The sequence below is a fragment of the Octopus bimaculoides genome, chromosome 3 (genome assembly GCF_046866305.1).
Source record: "Octopus bimaculoides isolate indiv1 chromosome 3, ASM4686630v1, whole genome shotgun sequence".
Lineage (NCBI taxonomy): Eukaryota > Metazoa > Mollusca > Cephalopoda > Octopoda > Octopodidae > Octopus > Octopus bimaculoides.
In genome coordinates, this window is record NC_142930.1 from 51473979 (window position 1) to 51498768 (window position 24790).

Genomic DNA, 24790 nt, shown 5'->3' on the forward strand with positions numbered 1-24790 from the left:
TAGCAATAAGCTAAAGTGGATTGGACAACACCAACGATTACAACATGATAAAAACCAAGGCAGATTACTCAAACAACATTGATGGGATTGTTATGTCGGATTGTAAGCCACCGGACAACTTTGACACCGATACACAGTAAAGAATACCTTCAGAGTATATATATATATATGACACTCCATCGGTTACGACTACGAGGGTTCCAGTTAATCTGATCAAGAGAACAGCCTACTTGTGAAATGAATGTGCAAGTGGCTGAGCACTCCACAAACATGTGTACTCTTAACGTAGTTCACAGAGAGATTTAGCGTAGCACAGTATGTGATACTGCTGGCCCTTTGAAATACAGTTACTACTCATCTTTGCCAGCTTAGTGGACTGGAACAAAGTGAAATAAAGTGTCTTGCTCAAGGACACAACGCGCCGCTGGAAACTGACCCCTCGGCTTTACGATTGTGAACAGAATACACTAACCACTAAACCACGCGCCTCCGGAGTATACAACGTGTTACAGCTGAATACGGATGAAAAGTGTGTCACAGAATTACCACCGAAGTATGTTACATATAAGAAAGTCAGTAGAATAGATTGTCTAACAGAGATTGAAAAAAGAAAACATTCGTGAAAATAAGATGTAAATGAAGACATTACAGCACCACCAACAACATGAACATACAAAACCAACACAACCACAGTAACTACAACAGTAGCAGCAGCGTCGACAGCAACAACAAACACAACAATAGCAACAATAATAATAATAATAACGATAAAAGCAACAACACAACATCGATCTCTACCATCAGCAACACCATCAAGAATACGGATATCCAAAACCACCACCACCACCACAACAACAACAACAACAACAACAGCAGTATTAACAAAGCAATAACAACAACAGTAGATAGCAGGATGTTTGGAAATCCATTAAAAAAATACACATCCATAAACAGCCGCGCACGCGCGCACAGGTACGGGAAGGCATAAAGTAAGATTAGAATGAAAACAGGATACAAGGAAATCCATATAAATAAATACATGTAACTTGGAAGAATTCCAATACACAGCACATGCGCAGACGGGCACGCACGCACACGCACAGACGCACACACACAGACGCACACACACACACACACACACACACACACACATACACGCACATACATACACACACGCGGCTAAACACACATACAGGAATTCGAGAACACACATCCCCGCACACACACTACACGTACACACATACACACAGGTAGACATGCACAGATGCACGCGCACGTATGCGCGCACACACGCTCTCCTCGGATGCACAAACACGCACACAAGAACGAACATACATAGACATACACACAGACGCTTATCTATTAAAGAACCGCCCACGCCGCACGCACACGCCGCACACACACGCCGCACACACACATGCTCGACCACATACTTAACCAAGCACCTAGTCAACCGCACAAACACTCACACTAGACCACACACATGCATCCCCATGCACGTGCTCAGATGCTCACACACATACACACACCTACACTGTTCTACGCTTCTCATCTCCACATAATGATCTACACCCGTAAATCTTTCCTGGATGACAAGCAAATCACAGTAGATTTGAGACCGAACTAATCTGAAACAAAAGGCCGAGCCCTTAAAAAGGTCACGGACAGCTAATGCACACACACACACACACACACACACACACACACACACACACACACGCACACACACACACACACACACACACACACTTATAGACACACATATAAGCATTCATCCAGGTGTACGCACACGCATCACCGCGCGCGCGCGTGAGTACACACACACACACACACACACACATACACACTCTTCGTCTGCGCTCACCTTTACCGTCTTTTGTAAGCAAAGACAGATCTACAAACACATATAGAGTCATAGACACACATAGAGATAGAAATACTTCTCAGATAAACTCAGGGCAGACATTGAAGAGAGATGGCATGTCATTGAAGAGGTACGGTTAGCGACGAAATGACTAACAAACAGCTGATATTTTCTTTAACCAGCAATTTAAATAAATATTCAATTAGTTAGTTGGTTAGATATAAAAACAAATTAACTATCAATAAAAAAAGTGATTTTCAACCAGTGTGTGTGTAATTATTATTGGAGTAATGACCCTCCGTAGACACAATAAGCACAATTTTACAGCAAAATGTTTTGTCAAATGTAATCTCTGTGTTTTGCAAATGTAGCACTTGTAGTTGAAGAACCCAATGACAAATTAATTATAAATATTAGACAAATCTTCCTAAGAAAATAATGAACTTTTCAAATACATCATTTAAATGCAAATCATTTAACCTCTGGCATAAATATTGAGCAACTGAATAAAATTCCAGAAAGCTTTGTGTAAGGGGATAATTCTATTATGTTCATAGCCAAGTTGAAAAATACCTAGCCGCAAGTAAATGCGTCTTCAGAAATTTATATTTCCAATTGTGTATATTAATTGTACTTGTTAAATTGAAGTGGTAACAGGTGAAATCTAATTTAAAGTTAATAACAGTTGACTACATAATGCGCTTACAATAATTATTCACACTTTTGATGAGATAAATAGTGATTTTTCAGTCAGTCCTGAATTGCCAACTGAATTTCTGCACATGTAAGGTTTAAACAGTTGAGTATTCCATAGATGTATGTGTCCATAATGCAGTTATCGTCAGGCAGAAACAATAACACGACACGGCTGGAGATTTAAATTGTAAGTACTATTCTGGAAAGAGAGAGAGAGAGAGAGAGAGAGAGAGAGAGAGAGAGAGAGAGAGAGAGAGAGAGAGAAAGAGTGAGAGAGAGAGAGAGAGAGAGAGAGAGAGAGAGAGAGAGAGAGAGAGAGTGAACCGGTAATTTATTTATTTAATCCAAAAGGAAAAAACAAAGTTGAACTCAACGGAATTTGAACTCAAAAGAGGACAACTTTTGGTTTTTAGTCAACAGAATCCTAAAGCTCTAATATTATAATACATTTCCAAAGAATAGAATGCATCATGATTTTATGAACTGCTCTTTATTACTGAAGATCGCAATGCGAGGATACAAAGACGCGAAAGTAATTACGAGCACTACATATATCTCATGACTTAGCAGTTTCTCTGAGATTCCGTATTGAGTACTCTGGAGTTTACGCCAAATGTAGCGTTTAACTCTACTTTTACATCACACAGATACACGCGTACGCACCCCCAACACAAAAATTTATATGTAATTTAATTCAACTCCTGCTTTCAATTCACAGACCGTTTGATATTTTGTCCGCTTGTAAACCGTTTAAAGTTATTCAGGGGAAATATACATATCTCTTCTCAAATAACACTACCCTTATGCTATCCATTGCCTTTTCGCAATAACTAGCAGTCTAACTGAAAATCCAGCATGCTTCCTTCTTAATTTACTTCGATTTCTACACTGATCATAGTCAAAGTATTTCCTTCAAAGCACTATCTTATCTTCAAAACCTATCTTGAGAAGCACTCCATTTTGGTTTAGCAAATATGGCTTTATTTATCGAAAATCATTGAATGATAGATAAAGTTTCCTCTTCATATTCCTTCCTGTTATGTGTAGATACCTCACAGTGTAACGAGATTGCTACTTACATATATTAAGCAATGCTACAGATATGCAGTCCATCGTATTAGATTACATTTAGAAGAATCGCACATCAAAGACACTCATCACTTTGTTTTACAGACGCATTATTTTTTTTTCCTGCTTTTAATACTATGCTAGATAACAACGTAGACTTACACTTATGCATTTAATTCTTCTCATAGCTGGTACTATCTTACATTTTCCAGATGCGAGTCTAAACACTTTACTTGTGATTTCTTCCCTCAAACTCTTGATTTCCCCAAATTCCTCTGTGTCCACGTTTTCCTGCATACGTTACTTTGCATATACAAGAATGCAGAGATTTCACCAGCCTATGCTCGTCCTACCTCTTACAAACTTTATACTATAAAATACAAACAAACAAAAGAACATTGTTATATTGAAATCTTTAATAGATCTTTAATCAATCGAATTTAAACAGCGTTTAAGAATATGATTAAGTTATAAAAACTTACTACTAAATGAATCATGAAAGAAATATTTCTATAATCTCAACCAAATGAAAGTTATTACCCTCATGACTACAACAAAGTTCACTTATCTATATTCATAAAGCAATTCAGAACGTGCGTTTTACATTACCAGTTAATGCTTATAACAAGTTACAATTAAGGTATTGAGAGTTAATGCAAAAAGACTTTAAGTAACAAGGCAAGAACCGGTGATATTCCGACTGTCTATCACCGTCTCTGAGATACTGGCTTTTTGTAGATCTAGATATTGTACGGAATTAGTCTGCAACCAAATCAAATTTCCCTCATCATTTCAGTTGCGCCTTAAAGATAGGCTTTGCATTGCTATTTTATTGCTACATTTTGTATTTTGTGTTGTATTGTATTGCTACCTTCTAGTGAAATATGTTTGCTGCAAATGTTATGAAACTTAAGAGAGCCTTGCAAATAAGATATTAGGCTGTTTCACATGAAATGTCGCATTTGTAATTACTTGTTATTTCAATCATTTAAAAACTCAATTATGTATACCTTGCATTTAATCTTAACTCTTTTCCCTTCCCAAGATTATTGGTATACAAAATTCGTATCCACAGACCTTACGAAAATGATAACTACCAAACTATATGTTGAGCAATTTTCTCGTATGAGTAGAAACTAGGTCACTCTGCGGCAGAAGCTCTGCAGAATGTAATGAGGGCCTTTGAAAATAAACCAAAGGATAGGCCAAAATCAATTATTCGGCAAGATGGATTAAATGCTTTGGTTAAACAAAATCCGAGAACAAAAGTTTCAAAGCCTGAATTATGAGATTTCCCCCTTTCCCTTGATATCCCTCCTACTGCACATCACTTATCTAAGCATTTTGAGCTTTTCATAAGCAATAAAACATTCTTAAATAGAGAAGAGGTAATTGAAGCATTCGGAGAGTTTATCAGAGCAAAAGATGAATTTTTTAAAGGATAGAATATGGGTAAACGTCATAAATGAACATAGATCATAATTTGATTAAATAAACCAGATCTCTAATACTTTTGAAACATTTTACTGTTACCTTTCAAATACATTTCATGTGAAACAACCTAATATTGCAGCTTATATACCTTTATAAAGAATCAGATTTGCAAATGGTGAACTTCCACCGAAAACATATTCGGGGTTTCGATTCAGTAGGTATATAATTTTTCTTCTACTGTGCTTCCTACAATCACAAAACATTAAAAAAATAACAACTAAATACTATCTTTTATGTGATGAAATAAGCTATTACTTTATAAGTACGCTTTAGCACTTTTATATTTTCATAAAAGTTTCACTGCTTTACGTTGACAGAAGGAAAGTAGTCATTCGCATTATTTCCTAGAACAATGAGACTGAGGCCATGAATGTTCAATTTGAAGATCAGTAGGAAAACCTTGAATGACGGCACTTATGATTGGCTTGAGATTCATGATACAAAGCGAAGGGGTTGATAGCCTGAGTAACATGTTAGAGACATCCAGGCTTGTTGAGTTCATTTCTTATATATCAGCTATACTTGGAACTCTGTCCAAGCTCAATAAAGTAAGTAACGGACAAATATTTTATCATCTTCCACCCAACAAGTTTGTGAGCTTGTGCCTTAACACGATGCTGTCAAGAAAAATATCGTTAGGCTGCGGTATAACACGACTGTCTCTTTAATTAAAGATATTTTTTCAATTTCTGACTAGCTTCTGATCTATTTTCTCGAAGCAATATGAACAGTAAACCATGACAGTTGCAATGTACCTTTGGTAGTTTATAATAGTTTATTTCTCTTTGCTTATCTCATCAAAAAGAATTGACTGAGCATACCTCTTAATTTTCTCCTTCCTTACACTAGACAATATATCTTGCTGGGTAATACTTTTCCAGACAAATGATGTTTAAATTTACCATTTGGTTTGAGAATAATGATACGATGTTCGAATGAAAAATATTTAAATATTTATAAATTTGTTATTGTAGAAGATAACGGAATGTCTAATTTTATTCGCCCATTTAGCAGATTAAGTTTATAGATAGTTCTGGTAGCCCGAATGAAATATATTACTCTTCCTATTAACTCAAATTCAAAGGAATTTATCTAAGTGCAGTTGTGTGAATAATAGCACCGAAGTTCTAAAACAAAATTGAATTTATATCCAAACCTTCACTTCTATGTAATGGAAATAATTATGAGAACCCTCATTTAGTTTGAAATCGCGTTCAATACATCAAGTTTAAATGCTCATCAGGCACAGTTGATGTAAATTAATTAAATATTGTATAAAATTTATTATATTGTTCCTTAAGAAGTGAGAGTGTATATAACTTCTCAACAAATTTATAGGTGAAGTAACTTCTTATTTTGAACGCTAAATGCAATGTTTTTTTTTTAAAGTAACTTGTCTAGAAATTCATGGCAACATAAAGTGTATGGCGTGTTAAAAATTCCAATAAATTATATTATCTAAAATACAATATCTAATATTTTGACAGTTTTGGATACCTTTTAAAAATTAATTTTTATGTATCATGTAACGAAATATAATTTTCAAGTAAATTAGTAAATATTTCAGTGAAAACCGTAGTGTGGTATTACAAAATCAGCAAATGATTGTCAAAAGTGTTAATTTGTGTGGAATACACAGAAGACAACGAGCTGAGTGTATCAACATTTTGTAGGATCTGTAAGGGAACTAACAAAAAGGAGGCCGGAAAATTAGTTTGCATACTTCTGACAGTATACTCTGCTAAAGGTGCCAAAAGTTTGGGTTGTGTTATACCGAGAGGCAAATTAAATTTACAACTCAGGAATAGCTATAGTGCATTTGAGTGTCTTCCGAAACAATTCTTCCCACCATATTTTAGTCGGAATACTCCACTCGACCCGATGGTATGGAGGATAGTACTACTTTTCCGAAATGCCATATGTAACATAGAAACTAGAATTACGCTATTGCGACCCTTTAAACCATACATCTGTTTCTGCACCTTTAGAATAGTCCGGAAAACTAAATTAACACCAAAAGCTACTTTTCGAAGTTTGAATCTTCTATTTTTAAAGTTTGTTTTTCTTTTCCATGTGCATTCCGTTGTTGGCACTCGTAGCTTACGACGTCGAGGGTTCCAGTTGATCCGATCAACGGAACAGCCTGCTCGTGAAATTAACGTGCAAGTGGCTGAGCACTCCACAGACACGTGTACCCTTAACGTAATTCTCGGGGGTATTCAGCGTGACACAGTGTGACAAGGCTGATCCTTTGAATTACAGGCACAACAGAAACAGGAAGTAAGAGAAAGTTGTGGTGAAAGAGTACAGCAGGGTTCGCCACCATCCCCTGCCGGAGCCTCGGGGAGCTTTTAGGTGTTTTCGCTCAATAAACACTCACAACGCCCGGTCTGGGAATCGAAACCGCGATCCTATGACTGCGAGTCCGCTGCACTAACCACTGGGCCATTGCGCTTCCACATGTGCATTCCACACAATATGTTAATCACACCGTTCCTACTAACTTCTTCAGAGCTTCCTTCTCTTTTATGTAAAACGCTAAAGTTGTTTTCTTTAATCTTTCAACCTCTTCAACAGTCACTAACCTTCTTCACTTTCTGTTCCTTTCTAATGTAAACGGTCTTAGAGTTCATGATTTCGTTCATTTGGAGCCACTTCTTGTCAATGGCCATTCATCTGTCTTCTGTTCAATAAGTTTCTCTCTATGCCTTTATGCCTTATTAACGACACAACATTCAAATTTGTTGCTTGTATGATAATTAAGCATTCAATTAAAAATGTTTTTGGTATCTTCTCAATTCTAATAAACTATTAGTTATAGAAAGTATTTCTTATTTCTATTCTTTTAATTTCCCTTTGCTGTATTCCAAGAATCTTATATGCTTCTTTTTTTTATCACAGGCATAACTGCTCCTACAATCAGAGAACACCAATTGAAGATTTTTAAAAATCATGCTTCAGTTCCATCGTAGCACATTCTTCGATGCCAAATGTCATCCCATTATCCTTAATGAGGATTTGTCCGAGTTTTGCCCCAAGCATTCCGATTGATCTTTATCTTTGCCTTACTTTTAAATGGTCCATGAAAGGCAAATGACATATTCTGTAACAATTGGTATCTTTTCTTACTTCTTATTCAAAATCATCAACAAATGGATAAGTTCGGTTTCAAACAACATAGACCCTTTGAAAGGTTTCTCCTCTAATCTGTACATTAGTTGATCTCCGCCACCTTTAATGTCACATTGCGTTTTCTTCTTCTTCTTCTTCTTCTTCTTCTTCTTCTTCTTCTTCTTCTCCACCTGCTGCTGCTACTACTACTACTACTACTACTACTACTACTACTACTACTACTTACGCTTTTTCTGCTCCTTCATAGGCATTTGCAGAGTTATTGTATAAAAAAAATACGAGAGTGGAAATATTTTGGCATTATTTATTCTCCATTGCAAGGCGGTTAGCTGGCAGAATCGCTAACACGCTGTAGAAAATACTTAGCGCTTTTCGTCGGTCGCTACATTCTGAGTTCAAATTCAGCCGAGGTCAACTTTAACTTTTATTCTTCGGGTCGATAAATTAAGTACATGTGAACCTCCTAACCACTGGGCCATTACGCCTCCATAAGTTTATGATATATATATATATATATATATATATATATATATATCAGCGGATTCGCGGTGGGAAGATCGCAGTTTCGATTCCAAAACGGGCGTTGTGAGTGTTTATTGAGCGAAAACACCTAACGTCCACGAGACTCCGGCAGGGGGTGGTGGCGACTCCTGTTGTACTCTTTCGCCCCAACTTTCTCTCACTCTCTGCTTTTTCAGTAACGCTGCGATGGACTGGCGTCCCTTCCAGCTGGGGGGGGGGGGACACATACGCCATAGAAGCCTGGCTAGGCTTTAAAAGGGCGCATAAAAAAAAATCATAAATTTCATCTTATATATATATAAAAAGTAAAATTACCTTTGCTAGAGATAGATTTAAGTCCTTACAACGTATCTTTCTCCCCCAACGGTTACAATAACGGAATGTAGCTAGGCGTTGAAAATTCAGTGAAAATATTTTAAATTATAGAATTACTGACAAGTGTTATTAGTCTTCCAAATACTTTAAGAACATTAATCAAAAATTTTACAATGTGTCTGTAAATGCAGCTGTTGAAACGTCTTTTAAAACAACTGTAGTGCTCAAATTTGCCAAATCTCTAAATATATTTGTTGTAGGTAATCTATATAAAATAAAACTTGTCAAAGAATTACTTCTAAAATAATCACACGACTTCCTTTGACATTTCTTTTATCGCTACAAGAATCTCGTTAGTGTGCTCTTTTGTAGAAGCTCAATACATTCTGTTAAGAATATTAAAGTCATCTTTGCAGTATGTCTTGCCTAACCTTTGGCATCATACAGTCATGCAACTAAAGAATCCTGTAAGACAAGCACATTAGTCTGTACTGTACTTATAGATTAACTGTGGTTTACACAATAAAGCGGCCCACTCTTTCACATACCTGCGCAGCAGGTGTTGAGTTGCAAAGTCAAATACATAAAATCTGTATTCTATCAACATTTCATAGATTACGAGGTTTGAATATTGTATAAAAGTTTAATTTGGCTAATTTCGTAGAACTAAGATAAATCTGAGTATTTTCATATTTACTGCAATATTACTACGCACAAGACAGAGTGTAAATAAAAAGTTTTCACATTTGCGATTCCTCTCCTAATTTCAGAGTGGCTAAATCATTGGAAAGTAGATATTGAATACACCATGTTGAAATCATAGAGCCAATGAATGATAAATGCACTTGAGTCAGATACAGAAAGGAGACAAGCATTTTAATCTAAATCACACGGAGTTGTTGCATCCTAACATATGCGAAGATTCATTTGATGTTACTCCTTGCCGAGGATGTAAAATTAGAAATCCACGACGAAATTCCTTTTAGGAATCGACCTAGACTCATCAGTAATGATATCATATTTTTATTTTTAAAAATCATCAGACATCCGGTTTCACTGCAAATAAAATGCTTGTTTTTAAAAAAAAAATTGAAGAAAAGGAACGTACTTACACACATACACACACATATATATATACACATATGCATATGTTCATTCATAGATACATACATACATATATACATGCATACATACATATATACGTGCATACATACACAGATACATCCATGCATGCATACATACATACATACATACATACATACATACATACATACATACATATATATATATAAATATGGGTATGTCGTGTATAGATGACAAAACAACACAAACAGTTTAGGTGTTAGAAGAGAAATGATTTTACAAATATATATATATATATATATATATATATATATATATATATATATATATATATATATATATGTATATATATTTAAATTTAAATTTAAATAACTATGTTCTCTATTCGGCAAAATTCACTGCAGAGAATTATTTTCTGCAGAATTATTTTCGATATTTGGCGCGCCAAAACGAAAACTTTTGAAATATAACCTACGTAATTGGTAGAAATATATACATGTTCAATCTCATGCGGACGTCTCTGTATAGTTCTGCAAATTATATTGCAAAGAGAATCATACTGAAGAGTTGAAGACAATTACGTAAGTAATTACGTAAGTAGTTAACAATGAAACCGGTCTATGATTAATCTTTATATTTTGTAGCTTTTCATTTGTGTTGCTCGCTTACGTTCTGGTGTTTGCTGAATTTTCTTGAGAACAATTTTTTCTTAGTGGTCCGACCGTAGATTGTCTTTTTCTAGCAAAAGGGATGTCCACTTAGTGGTCATCCCTCTTATTTATATATATATATATATATATATATATATATATATATATATATATATATATATATATATATATATATATATAGGAAAATGTGTTGTTGAAAATGCACCTAAATTTCAAAAACTCGCAAATGTTTAAAATACATTTATTTACATATATACCAAATTAGTTTCAACAATATTTTTTGTTTATCAATGGTAAAAGTTTAAAATTAGAAAAACATCTTTAAAAGTTTCAATGTTGACAGATTAATATGTTTTAATGTTGAAAAAATAAAATGTTTCAATGTTGACAAATTAAAATGTTTCAATGTTGATAAATTAACATGTTCAAGACAGAATGTATTAAGTTTGAATGTTTATACCAGTCAATAAAATTAAAACTGTATATCAATTTGTTTGAATGTACAAAGTTCATTAATTTTAGTGGTGGTCAATAAGTCATACTGAAACAAAAAAAAAAAACAAGTATGAAATGCAAATAGTAAAAAAACAAGGACCGCAAACGGATCTGACTTTTGATTAGTTAAAATACTGGTAACGTTTTTTTTCCGTGGTCAAGCTTGTCGTTCTGTTCGGTTGGTTTGTTCCTGTTTTTTTTTGTTTATATTGAGTCTTTTTTCTTTTCTTTTTACTGCTTTTTCTTCTTTCTAAAAGATATTCAGCTGTGGTTTATATTTTTTTAATTAGTATGTTTTCCTTATTTAAAGGGAATTGGGTCGAAGTCATATTTTATGGTAAAATTTTGACCTGACTAAAATTTGTATGTTGAGCCCTCTAAGAAGAAGGTGCAAGTTCCACAGTTAGGGCGGTTGCACTTTTCGACTTGTGGGGTTGTATTTTTGGTGGGTAATTTGGAGCTGGTGAGTAATTGTTTTAAGGATCACTGTTGTCTTTTGCATTTAGTAATCCTATGTTTCTAGTGCTGTTTCTTGGATTGTGTGTTGATACGTAAGATAGAGTTTTAAGTGTGTCATGGTATTTTTTTGTTTTCCGTAACTCTTGGACGTCTATCATTTTTGCACGTTCTATTCCATTTTTGATTAGACTGGTTGGGTATTTTCTATTCAGTAATGTGTTTTTAAGTTCTTGGAGTCGCTTTTCTAGGGTTTCGGGATTTGATGCAATCGTGCAAATTCTTCTCGCTATGTTGAACGGTATATTTATTTTAGTATGTTTTGGGTGGCAAGAGGAGAATAGAAGATATTGTTTTGAGTCCGTTGGTTTGAAGATGTCGGTTTCAATTTAAGTATCTCTCTTTATTATTAAGATGTCCAGGAAGGGTAGTTGATTGTGGCTGTATTCCATTGTAGACTGGATACTGTGGTTAATGTAGACTGGATATTGTGGTTGATTAAAGTTTTAAATTTTGAGAATTATTCAAAGTTATGTGGCCACAGGATGAAACAGTCATCCAGGTAGTGTTTCCAGTTGGTGAGTAAGTATTTCTGGAAGTTGTCTCCAAATTTCAATCTCGTGTGTTCGTATATTACGACTTCTAAGTATGCCATGACAAGGTTGGCTAAAAGTAGGCGCTACCCTCGTTCCCATCGCCGTGCCCGATTTTGTCTATAATTGTTTTCGTTGAAATTGAAGAAGTTGTTATGTAAATAATTGTATTTTAAACTTTTACGGGTTTTTGAAATTTAGGTGCATTTTCAACAACACATTTACCTATATTTTTTCCTGCGTGGACACACCGCACCCCTTTTTTGTCATATATATATAAAACTTAAAACATCTGGTAATGTCAAGTTTATATTGACGATTGTGGTGGAGGTCTGCTCTCAACAGTAGATGGTTGGGGTATATTGTTAGTTGATATATTCTGGTGAGGTGTATAGTGAAAGATGTTGCTATTACAAATTCCTCAGTTTACGGACATGTGGTTAGTATCCATAGGGGAAATTGTAATAGAACGATGCTTTCTTACGATCTTCTGTCTAAATGAAGTTGCGTTCCCATAATTTTTATATATATATATATATATATATATATATATATATATATATATATATATATATATATATATATATATATATATATATATATATATATATATATATATATATATACATATATGCACGCGTGTGTATGTGTGTGTGTGTGTGTGTGTGTGTGTGTGTGTTTATGACTCTGTGTTCTATACCTGTGAGAGAACATGGGTTGACGAAAATAATATAGGAGTCCAACAGATTGATTATACCCGAAATTCAAGCATTAATTTATCGAACACTTTGTCACGCTGATTCTGTCTAAGAATTACATTTGGGATACACCCATTTGTGAATAATTCAGCAACTTTGATATTAACTCTCGAGTAATTATCTCAGTTCAACAAAGAAATGAAGCTTCATCGTATACATACCATGATATTCTCCATACGCCAACTTTAGGAGAAGTCCAGAGAGCAGAAAATGCCATTATATATGGCGTTCATTGATCCGACAAACACCTTTGACTTGGTATGTAGAAAAGGCCTCTTCATCCTGCTTCAAAAAGTCGGATGTCCACCAAAGCTGTTGAGGATCATCAAATCTTTTCATGATTATAAGCAGGCACCATAGAGCACAACGGTTCAACATCAGCCACCTTCCAAATAAAGAATGGGGTAAAGCAATGTTGGGTCCTTGCTCCTACATTATTTGGCATCTTCTTCTCGCTGCTGCTGTCACATGCCTTTGAGACATCAGATGATGGAGTGTTTCTGCACAGTAGAAGTGACGGGAAACTGTTTAATCTCTCACGTCTGCATGCCAGGACCAAAATCAGAAGCTTCCTGATCAATGAGATGCTCTTCGCTGCTGCTGCTGCTGTGGTATCACACTCAGAAGCCCTGCAAAGTCTCATCAACTGCTTTGAGCAGGTATGTAGAGACTTTGGCCTACTTATCAGCCTCAAAAAGACCAACATCATGTGTCAGGCTACATCGGACATCCCAAACATACATATCGGAGATCACAGACGACAGGAGGTGGAGAAGTTTACATATCTTGGCTCTACCGTCACCTACAACCTATCCCTTTATGCTCAGCTCAATATACGCTTTGGCATGGCCGCTGTTGTGATGGCCCAACTCTCCAAACGGGAACGGGACAACAATAAGCTGACCCAGACCACAAAAATGAAGATTTACCAGGCATGTGTACTTAGCACTCTACTGTATAGCAATGAGACATGGACACTATACACACGCCAAGAGCGTCGGCTAAATATATATCACCTGCACTGCCTCCTGAAAATCCTTGGCATCAAATGGTAGGATCGTATCCCCAACAAAGATGACCTCAAGCAAGCAAGAATACCAAGTATGTTTGCACTCCTCACACAAAGACGTATGAGATGGTTTGGACAAGTTAGTCGTATGGAAGATGACAGAATCCCCAAGGACATACTCTACGGGAAGCTTACTAGGGGCACTTCGTCTGTTGGAAGACTGTTCTTACGGTACAAGGATGCTTGCAAAAGGGACATGAAGGCCTGCGACATCAATATTAGCAGCTCGGAACCAGTTGCCAGCAACAGTGGAGATTGGCGACGGACCATAGAAGAGGGAATACAAAGGAGTGACAGAGGGAGAGGGGAGAAACGGAAAGACAAGAAAAGACGTCGACAAGAAACTGTGACATTACAGCCAGCCAGGCAAAGTGTTCGCTATATTTGCGGCACCTGCCAGAGGGAGTGTTTGTCCACGATAGGACTACACAGCCACAGCAGGAGATGTAAATGACATGAAATGTAAAAAAAAAACAGACTGGATTATTTTATGCGCAACTCCATTGTCTCTCGAGACAAAAGGATGCCAACAACAACAATAACAGCATACATACATACATACATACATACATACATGCATTCATCCGTCCAAACATGCATACACATACATACATACATGCATACATACATACACACATACATACATGCATGCATACATACATGCATGCATACATAAATATATACGTAGATATATCCATCCATCCATCCATCCATCCATACATACATACATACATACATACATACGTACATGAAAAAGGGAATACTTACGCTGAACTATTGAGAATTCTGCAGTTACTCTATCCAGATTACAAGTTCAGGTTCATACCTGTAATTATTGGGGCGCTGGGTTATGTAACCCACTGCCTAAATACTAATGTTGAGAAATTAGGCTTCTCAAAACAGAAAGGAGAAAGCTTATTTCATGACTACAGATCTAATCCATAACTGAAATTGTTGTGTAGATATGCAACTATATGCATAAAAATGCATGCATAAAACAAAACGTACAAATCTGGACATATACATAAATATACATCCATACACATATACAAACAAACAAAAATGTCTTGTAGTTGATGTTAAAATTCTAAAGAAGGAACCTTGAATCTAGGTTAGAAACCGACTCTTTCTGTATTGGCAAGAAATTTTGAAATAAAACTGAACAATGATATATATGATTATATATATAATACACACATACACAGATATATATATATATAGTAAACATAAACGAATGGATAGTTTAAAACATTAATACATGCGTTTCAACAGTGTGATTTAATGCAAATATATGTATATCACTATATATATATATATATATATATATATATATATATATATATATATATATATATATATATATATGCACATATATGCACATATATATATATATTATTATTATTATTATTATCATTATTATTATTATTATTATTATTATTATTATTATTATTATTATTATTATTATTATTATTATTATTATTATTATTATTATTATCATTATCTTTATCTTATGATATTTACTTTATATTATATTATACTCATTTATTGTGCTTTTAATTATTAATTTTTCTATATGTGACAGTGGATTTTCATCGATGAGAACATGAACTTTGGTTCTTTTCCCTAAACCTATATATTTATATATATTTTACTCTCTAAAGCTCAATTTAATTTTAATTTTTTATAAATTGATTTTAATTGAGTTGTTACCTGTAATTTTGGATTTTGTCCCTATTATTATTATTATTATTATTATATATATATATATATATATATATATATATATATATATATATATATATATATATATGTGTGTGTGTGTGTGTGTGTGTGTGTGTGTGTGTGTGTGTGTGTGTGTGTGTGTGTGTGCATATGTGTTTTTATATTATTAATAAATTCATAAACTCATCAATAATATACTCAGGAAATCAATACGATCGTTACGATCGTAAGATATTTAACTCTTTAAATTTTAGGTTCCTTTATATTTTATATTTTAGACTTTACAATATTCATGCTTATTACGCATACATTTTTATACGCATATATATTCACACATATATTTATCTATATTCAGATTTCTATATATATTGATATTTATATTTCGTATATTTATGTTTTAAATTTTAAATTTATTATGTTGCCGTGTCATGTTGGATGTATGTCTTTCAAAATATTAAATATTGTTTTCCTGAGTATATTATTGATGAGTTTATGAATTTATTAATAATATAAAAACACATATATACACATTTATTTGCTCAAGATAATTGAGCACTCAACATAAGTTCAGTTATATAGTCTTTTAGAATATTTCTTTTAGAATATTACTTATAAAAGTTATATATATATATATATATATATATATATATGCATATATATATATATATATATATATATATATGTATATATATATATATATATATATATATATATATATATATATATATATATATATATATATATATATATATATGTATATATATAAATGTATGTACGTATGTGTGATTGTGTATGTGTGTGTATATCTAATTTATATAATGTATTTTCCTGATTTGACAGAAATATATCTCATAGCATCGAGAATAGTTAATAATGTTCAGCACAATAGGTTAATAATTATAATCTGTACATATTCAAGTATATTATAATTTATGTGCTTGTTAATAATTCTGTAATCCAATCACCTTCTCATAATCTGCTATTATATTTATTCAGATAGAAATGGTAATAGATACAATATGTTTTCAAATTAACTCATTCGAATATATTGATTCCTGTCACAGACACAATGCTTCAAATATTTAGGAGAGGAGAACAAATTACATTAATTCCTATATTTGGTTCGTAATTATTTCAGCAACATCTGTAGGATGAAAAGCAAAATAAAGACCAGTACAATTTAAATACAGTCGATAATATTACATACATTTTTTTTCTGTTAACGAGGATACCAAAAAGGATTTCATCAGAATGACAATTTCTGACTAACTCGATATCTTTTCACCTTCTGAATTTATATGCTAGATATTTCGGTCAAATCTCTCTCAAAATAGAATCTATCATCTCTATAGAGAAAAAAGACGAAATGGTAATGGCTGGCGTGCGTTTGATAAGACTGTTCAAATATGGCCGGCATGGAGGTGTAGGGATAAGCTTCAACAAAATCATCTCCTGAGGAAAAGATGTCAGAATCAGAAGGGTCGGAGAGAATACTAGCGTTATTTGCTTATATCTCTTTATGTCTTTACGTTCTGCGGTAATTTCGCTGCCAGAACATCTTGCATTTCATTCTACTACGATCGATAAAATAACTTACAACCAGCTATTAAAATACATTCTTAAATCAATGTAATCATCTATATTAATAAATTAACGAGGAGAACATTTCTTGATGTGCGAGCAATAACTAGCAAATTTCCCTCACATCATATATCTTACCAGCTTCAAAGAAACATCCACTGGATAATGTACTCTTAGATAAAAAAAATTTCTAAAGAAAAGTCGAGTTGGATAGTCTCAACTAAAATATTTTTGAATACAGACCCAACCAGCTATAAAATTAAATTTCCTATGCACTTTTTTTTTTCCTATTTTTCCGATGTGCGAGTATATCTGAAATAAAATTTGGGGATGCTATTTCCATCAGATTGACGACGGCCAGTTCAGTCACTTCTGCCAGTTTTAGCGAGTGTTTCAACGAAGCATTCTTATTCATGGCCACGCGCTTTTAATTTAGAAGAGATATCACAAACATGCTTGTTCTGTTTTCCTCACAAGTTTTATTAATATTTTACAAACTTTTAAAGAACAAATGTGAGATATTATTATGTTTGTAAAAGATTAGTTGTGAAACTAACATTTATACTAACATTTATACAAACATTTATACTTTCTTTATAACATTTATTCTAATAATTTGTCTTATTTTATTTTATTCTATTCTATAAACCATTTTCATTTAATTCCTTTTATACATAAAATTCCGTTTGTTGTGATTCTGTACACTTAATTACATTAACCACCGCAGTGCCCCGAGAGAAGAAAAAGTAACTAATGCTACGATTCTAAGAGATTGTTTCCTCTTCTACAATGTGTGTGGAGCTGCACTGATGACGTCTACGTCTTCTTTTAACTGTTTATTCAGATAACAATCTTGTTTACTACTACAATGGCAACGTGTAATTCAACATTTTAGTTCTTGTTGAAAAATTACATAACACACCAATATGTATCATAAAATACAACAAAGCCGACAACATAAATTCGGTTTCGTCCAGACAAATGTTACGTACTAAATTATCAGGATAATAACAGCTTCTGATATTTAAAATCTAGATGGACGATGATACGAAAACAGCTGAAACGTAACTATAGAAGTTGGGGCAAAATGGTATTAGAATATTATGTCGTTGATGATGATGATGACTTCGGTTGTTGGCAGATTTATATTAAAGCTAATACGACAATTATAGAACTTCAGTGTGTGTTTGTATGTGTGTGTGTGTGTGTGTGTGTGTGTGTGTGTGTGTGTGTGTGTGTGTGTGCGTGTGTGTGTGTGTGTGTGTGTGCATGTGCGCGTACATGTGTGTGCGTGCACGCGCGTTTTCACATGTGTGTGCGTAAGTTTGTGTAAAAGACATGATCGTTCTGGACTTCAGTATACTGCATACGCAGAGGAAGGGCCGACTCCATATTAATTAATGTTATCAGACAACGGTTTACTCAACCAAAGAAATCCCCCCACTGAAACACACACACGCACGCACACACACACACACACACACATACATACACACATACTCACACAAACAGAAAATTGGTATTAACAACGTCGAAATATAAACGTTAAGTGGCAAATGAAAATATAGGAAATCAGTAAAATAGCACAAAATTTCAACAACGCATGATTTAGATCTATTTCCCCGTCAGGAAGACAAAATTCTCAGCGGTCTATGAATTAAGTAGTTATTAGATTATGTGTGTGTATTTGTAACTGCTGAATTAAGTTTATTATTTTAATTTGCAACTTACGACAGACCATTTACTAAAGCGATAAACCAATACTCAGTGAAAATAAAAATAACGCAAACTTCAATTCGACTGGGATTATATGACTATCGGCCAGTCGAATTGAAGCTTGCGTTATTTTTATTTTCACTGAGTATTGGTTTATCGCTTTAGTAAATGGTCTGTCGTAAGTTGCAAATTAAAATAATAAACTTAATTCAGCAGTTACAAATACACACACATATCGGGATATTTTAACGATTGTAAATGTGTGTGCATTTGTTTATTCAAAACAGAACACAGAGAAAAACTGGGGTAAACAAAGGGAAGAAATACACAAAGGGTCAGTTGATGCTGTTCTCTCTTTCATGTTAGCTCTTTCTATTTGTCTCACTTCAGGCTATTGGTTCACTTATCTCTAGTTTTACTTATCATACCATTTCATTGATACAAATTTCAAAAGACAATGTTTATTCGCTTCTTTGGTGTTACACACACACACACACACACACGCGCGCGCGCGCGCGCACACACACACATGCACATGCACGCACACACGCTCTAACACACGCACACACACATACACGCACACACGCACACACATACAATACACACTCAAACACACACACACAGGTGCGCACATACATATGCACACACAATCACAAAAGATAACATACACGTTGTTTATTATTCCATTCGTATTAAATATTCTATACGAAGTGGTGGGCGACGAAAGGAGTCATGTCTCCCATAAATAAACAATCTAACAACGGTCAAGTTATATGTATTCCTATATAACGACTAAAATAACCGGTACAATCTACTTAGAATGATTTATTATTAACTTGTTAAATCTGAAATAGCATGTTAAAACCAAAATGTCTCACTGAAATATGTGTGTAAATGATTCATACTTAAAGAAAAACGGAGAGTAAGATATATATATATTGTATATATATAACATTTTTTTGATGTATACATATTGATGTAGGTATGCACATATACGTATGGATATATGCATGTGTTTATATATTATTCATATTATTACATGATCGAACGTCACGCTTCCTTTTCCAAGTAAGTTTTATATAAATATATATATATCTTTCTCACCGTTTTTCTTTAAGTATGATGCATTTAAGTATGCATTTAAGTTTAATGCATTCTTTAAGTATGATTATATATATATATATATATATATATATATATATATATATATATATATATATATATATTCAAGGTTGAATATGGTACTTATGCGTAGGCACCCAAATATCGTATCCCAGATTGCTCTTCATATTGCATTTAATGTAATGCTCGCATTACTTAAATAAATTGGAGTAGCATGAACACAAAATAACTGTGGTTAGCTCCTGTTTTTAAGGCAGGAACTCCTTGAAATTTTGGGTATTTGAGTATACTTAAAAATTTAAGGATTGGAGAAAACGCATGTTATAATTGCATACTTTATTCCTACATATGTTGAAAAGGTTACAATTTTTTATATCAAAGATCCCTATGGATCACACAGGTTGTAATCCTTTTCAACATATGTAGGAATAAAGTATGCAATTATAACATGCGTTTTCTCCAATCCTTAAATTCTTAAGTATACTCAAATACCCAAAATTTCAAGGAGTTCCTGCCTTAAAAACAGGAGCTAACCACAGTTATTTTGTGTTCTTTGCTACATTGGTTTCTATTAACCCATTTATTCTATCAGAAGAATTTTTATTCATTAAGATAGAAGAAATACACATAGTTATATATATATATAGGAGATTATACAAACAATAACAACAGACGAGGACAGGTGGTGTAAATAACAAAAGTATATATTAGTATGACGCTCGGGAATACGGAAAGTCTTTGACGTTTCGAGCTACGCTCTTCAACAGAAAGAATACGGAGACAAGGAGAAAAACACGGAGAAAAAAAATTGAATAGTGTTCAGTCAACGGTCAATCATAATAATGGCCGATCATAACAATGGCTGACTGACCGGAAGTTAGAAATTCTTATTTCAGGAGAGCTAAGAAAGGGGGAGATAACGAACGGTGATCGGGAACGAGGGGCTGTGTGTGGGAGGTAGACTGCTGGTGATCTTGACGTATGTAGTGTGAAAATGGGGGAAGGGAGAAAGGGAGAAAGTAGTTGGTCAGTTGTAGTGTGTGCGTGGTGTGATGCGAGGGTATTGGTGTGGTGTGCGTGGTGTGATGCAAGGGTATTGGTGTGGTGTGATGTGAGGGTGTTGGGAGGTGGGGAAGGCATGGGTGGAGTGTGGGGTAGAGGTAGGGGTATGTAGGTAGGGTGGGGTATGTGGGTAGGGGTGGGTGGTGGGTGTAAGGAATTGGATGGGGTGGAGTGGGAAGGTAGAGTAGGAGTGTGTTGGGGTGTGGTGGGATGAGCTTATGAGGGAGTGTTGACGAGGAGGGAGAAGGGGAAGGTCGATGTAAGAGAGGGGGGAAGATGGGTATGGGAGGGGAGAGGAAGAGAGGAGAGAGGGTGGGTATAAGAGAGGGAAGGGGGATTGAGAGAGGGGGAAGGTGGGTATGGGGGGAGAAAGAGGGGAAGGTGGGTATGGGGGGAGAAAGAGAGGAAGAGAAAGAGAGGAAGAGAAAGAGAGTGAGAGAGAGGGAAGAGGGGTATGGGGGGGAAGAAGAAAGGAAGAGAAAGAGAGTGAGAGAGAGGGGAAGAGAGTGAGAGAGTAAGGGTGAGAGAGTAAGAGAGTAAGAGTGTAGAGAGTAGGAGAGTAAGAGTGTAGAGAGTAAGAGTGAGAGAGGGGGGAGTACGGGTGAGAGAGGGGGGAGTACGGGAGAGGGGGAGGGGGAGTATGAGAGAAGAGAGTGAGAGAGAGTAAGAGAGAGGAGAGAAAGAGGAGTGAAAGAGTAGGAGAGTAAGAGTGTAGAGAGTAAGAGTGAGAGAGGGGGAGTACGAGAGAAGAGAGTGAGAGAGAGTAAGAGAGAGGAGAGAAAGAGTAGGGGTGAAGAGAAGTGGGAGTGGAGAGAAGTATGAAGAGAGGTGAAGAGACGTACAAAGAAGTAGGAGTCGGAGCAGGAGGTGGGGGAGGGGAGAGATGGGTGGTAGGAGGGGGGGTGGGGGAGAGAGACAGGAGGAGGGGGTTAGATGAAGAGTGGAGGGGAGTTGAGCCCATGTGGCGCAAAGGAGCGAAGATAGAAGATTAATCCCTGTTCACGGCGCAAACGGGAGTCCGGATGGCCCCTGTGCATGGACAATCCAAACACAGACAGGTGTTGCCGCAAGGAGTGGCCGGCAGAACAGAAGTGGCGTGACACCGGGGTGTCATTGCCGACGTTGATATCTCGGAGGTGTTCCGCGAATCGGTCGGCCAGGCGCCGCCCCGTTTGTCCGATGTACAGGGATTGGCAGAGAGAGCAGGAGAGGCAATATATGATGTTGGTAGACGTGCAGGTGAAGGAGTCGGTGATGCGATAGGGTCGGTGATGGGTGCTGGTGAGGAGGGTGGTGTTGGAGAGGTAAGGGCAAGTGCGGCAGCGTGGGCGGGAGCAGGGGAACGAGCCAGGTTGGGAGGTTGGGTTGGGGAAAAAGCTGTGGACCAAGAGGTCCCGTAGGTTGTGGGCTCGTTTGAAGGAGGGGAGGGGTCGATTAGGGAAGATGTGGGAGGTGGAGGGGTCGGACTGGAGGCGCCGAAAAGCTCGGAGAATGGAGCGTTGGAGGGGTAGGGTGGTGGGATGGTAGGTGAGGGGAAAAGGGAGGCGGGAAACGGCAGGGCGGGTTCGGGTTGAGAGAGCAGATGCACGGTCCACAGAACGTGCTCTGGCAAGGGCGGTGTGGATGGTGGTGGGTGGATATCCACGCAGGCTAAAGTGGTGAGCCATGAGTTGAGACTGAGTCTCAAAGTCATGGCTGTCGCTACAAAGTCTGCGTAGACGGAGGAATTGGGAATAGGGGATGGAAAGTTTTGTGTGTCTAGGGTGGGAGGAGGAGAAGTTGAGATAGGAGTGTGAGTCTGTGTGTTTGTAGTGGATGGAGGTGCTAAGGGCGGAGTGGAGGATGCTGACCGAAATGTCGAGAAAGGGGACAGAGGTGTCAGAGACAGTACAGGAGAAGTGGAGGGCAGGATGGAAAGATTGAACGAAAGAGAGGAACGAGTCAAGATGTTCACGGGAGAGAGAGGTGGCACCGATATATATATATATAGCGAGAGAGAGAGAGAGAGAGACAGACAGACAGACAGAGATGGAACAAAAGAAAAAGAAGAGATGCAAACAAAAAGAGACAGAAAGGGAGAGAGCTATGTGATAGACTAGTTTGAATGATCTTCACTTTGCCCTCTTCCTTCTTCTTTTCTTTACTCATTTTATTATATATGTGTGTGTGTTTGTGTATGTGCATGTATCAGTGTGTACGTGTGTGTGTGTAAATACAAACCTGCAAACATACACATTTTTTTTATTCTTTAATGTGTTTCTGTCATTAGACTCCGGCCATGCTGGGGCACCAGCTTGAAGAATTTTTACTTATTTTTTTAAAGCCTGTTACTTAATCTATCGCTTTGTTTTCATCAAGTTAAGAGGGCATAAACACCAGTTAACTAGTTGACAACCGGTGTTGGACCAACACAGTCACAAACACAAAGACACAGAACCAATAATGTGTGTGGATACACACAGACACGCACACACACACACACACACACACACACACACACACACACACACACACACACACACACACACACACACACACATATATATATATATATATATATATATAGGAAAATGTAAAAAAGCCAGAATGCTGAACTGGGAGCATAATTTAATTAAGATTTTTTCTAACCGGTTTTCATTGCGATGAAGCAAATTATCAAGAAGGAGAATGAAAATGTTTTTTTACAAAGAAGTACAAAAAAGTACAAAATGAAGAAAATAATATATAAAACAATAATATATAAAAAAAATAAATATACCCATACATTATATTGTCTTTGAGCTTTTGTAGAACTACAAAAGCTCAAAGACAATATAATGTATGGGTATATTTATTTTTTTTATATATTATTGTTTTATATATTATTTTCTTCATTTTGTACTTTTTTGTACTTCTTTGTAAAAAAACATTTTCATTCTCCTTCTTGATAATTTGCTTCATCGCAATGAAAACCGGTTAGAAAAAATCTTAATTAAATTATGCTCCCAGTTCAGCATTCTGGCTTTTTTACATTTTCCTATTATTTCTCCACGTGCGGTTAACACAACCCCACTATTTACTGACTTATATATATATATATATATATATATATATATATATACTAGCTGAATAGCCCGTCGTTGCCGAGGATTTTTACAATAGAATGTCTTACATTAATTTTTGTTTATTCCACGTCAGACGATGCCTTCCCCGAAAGATGGGCCTCTTGATCAGGACAGATTTGTGCAATTTTTCGCAAAAATCCAAATTCTCTTTTCGGTTTGGGTAAAATTGATTAAATTTTAAACCTCAGTGACATTTTTCTGCAATTGTTCTGGAACAAATAAATATCAAAATCGGATTTAACGTGGAAAATTATTTCACTATACTAA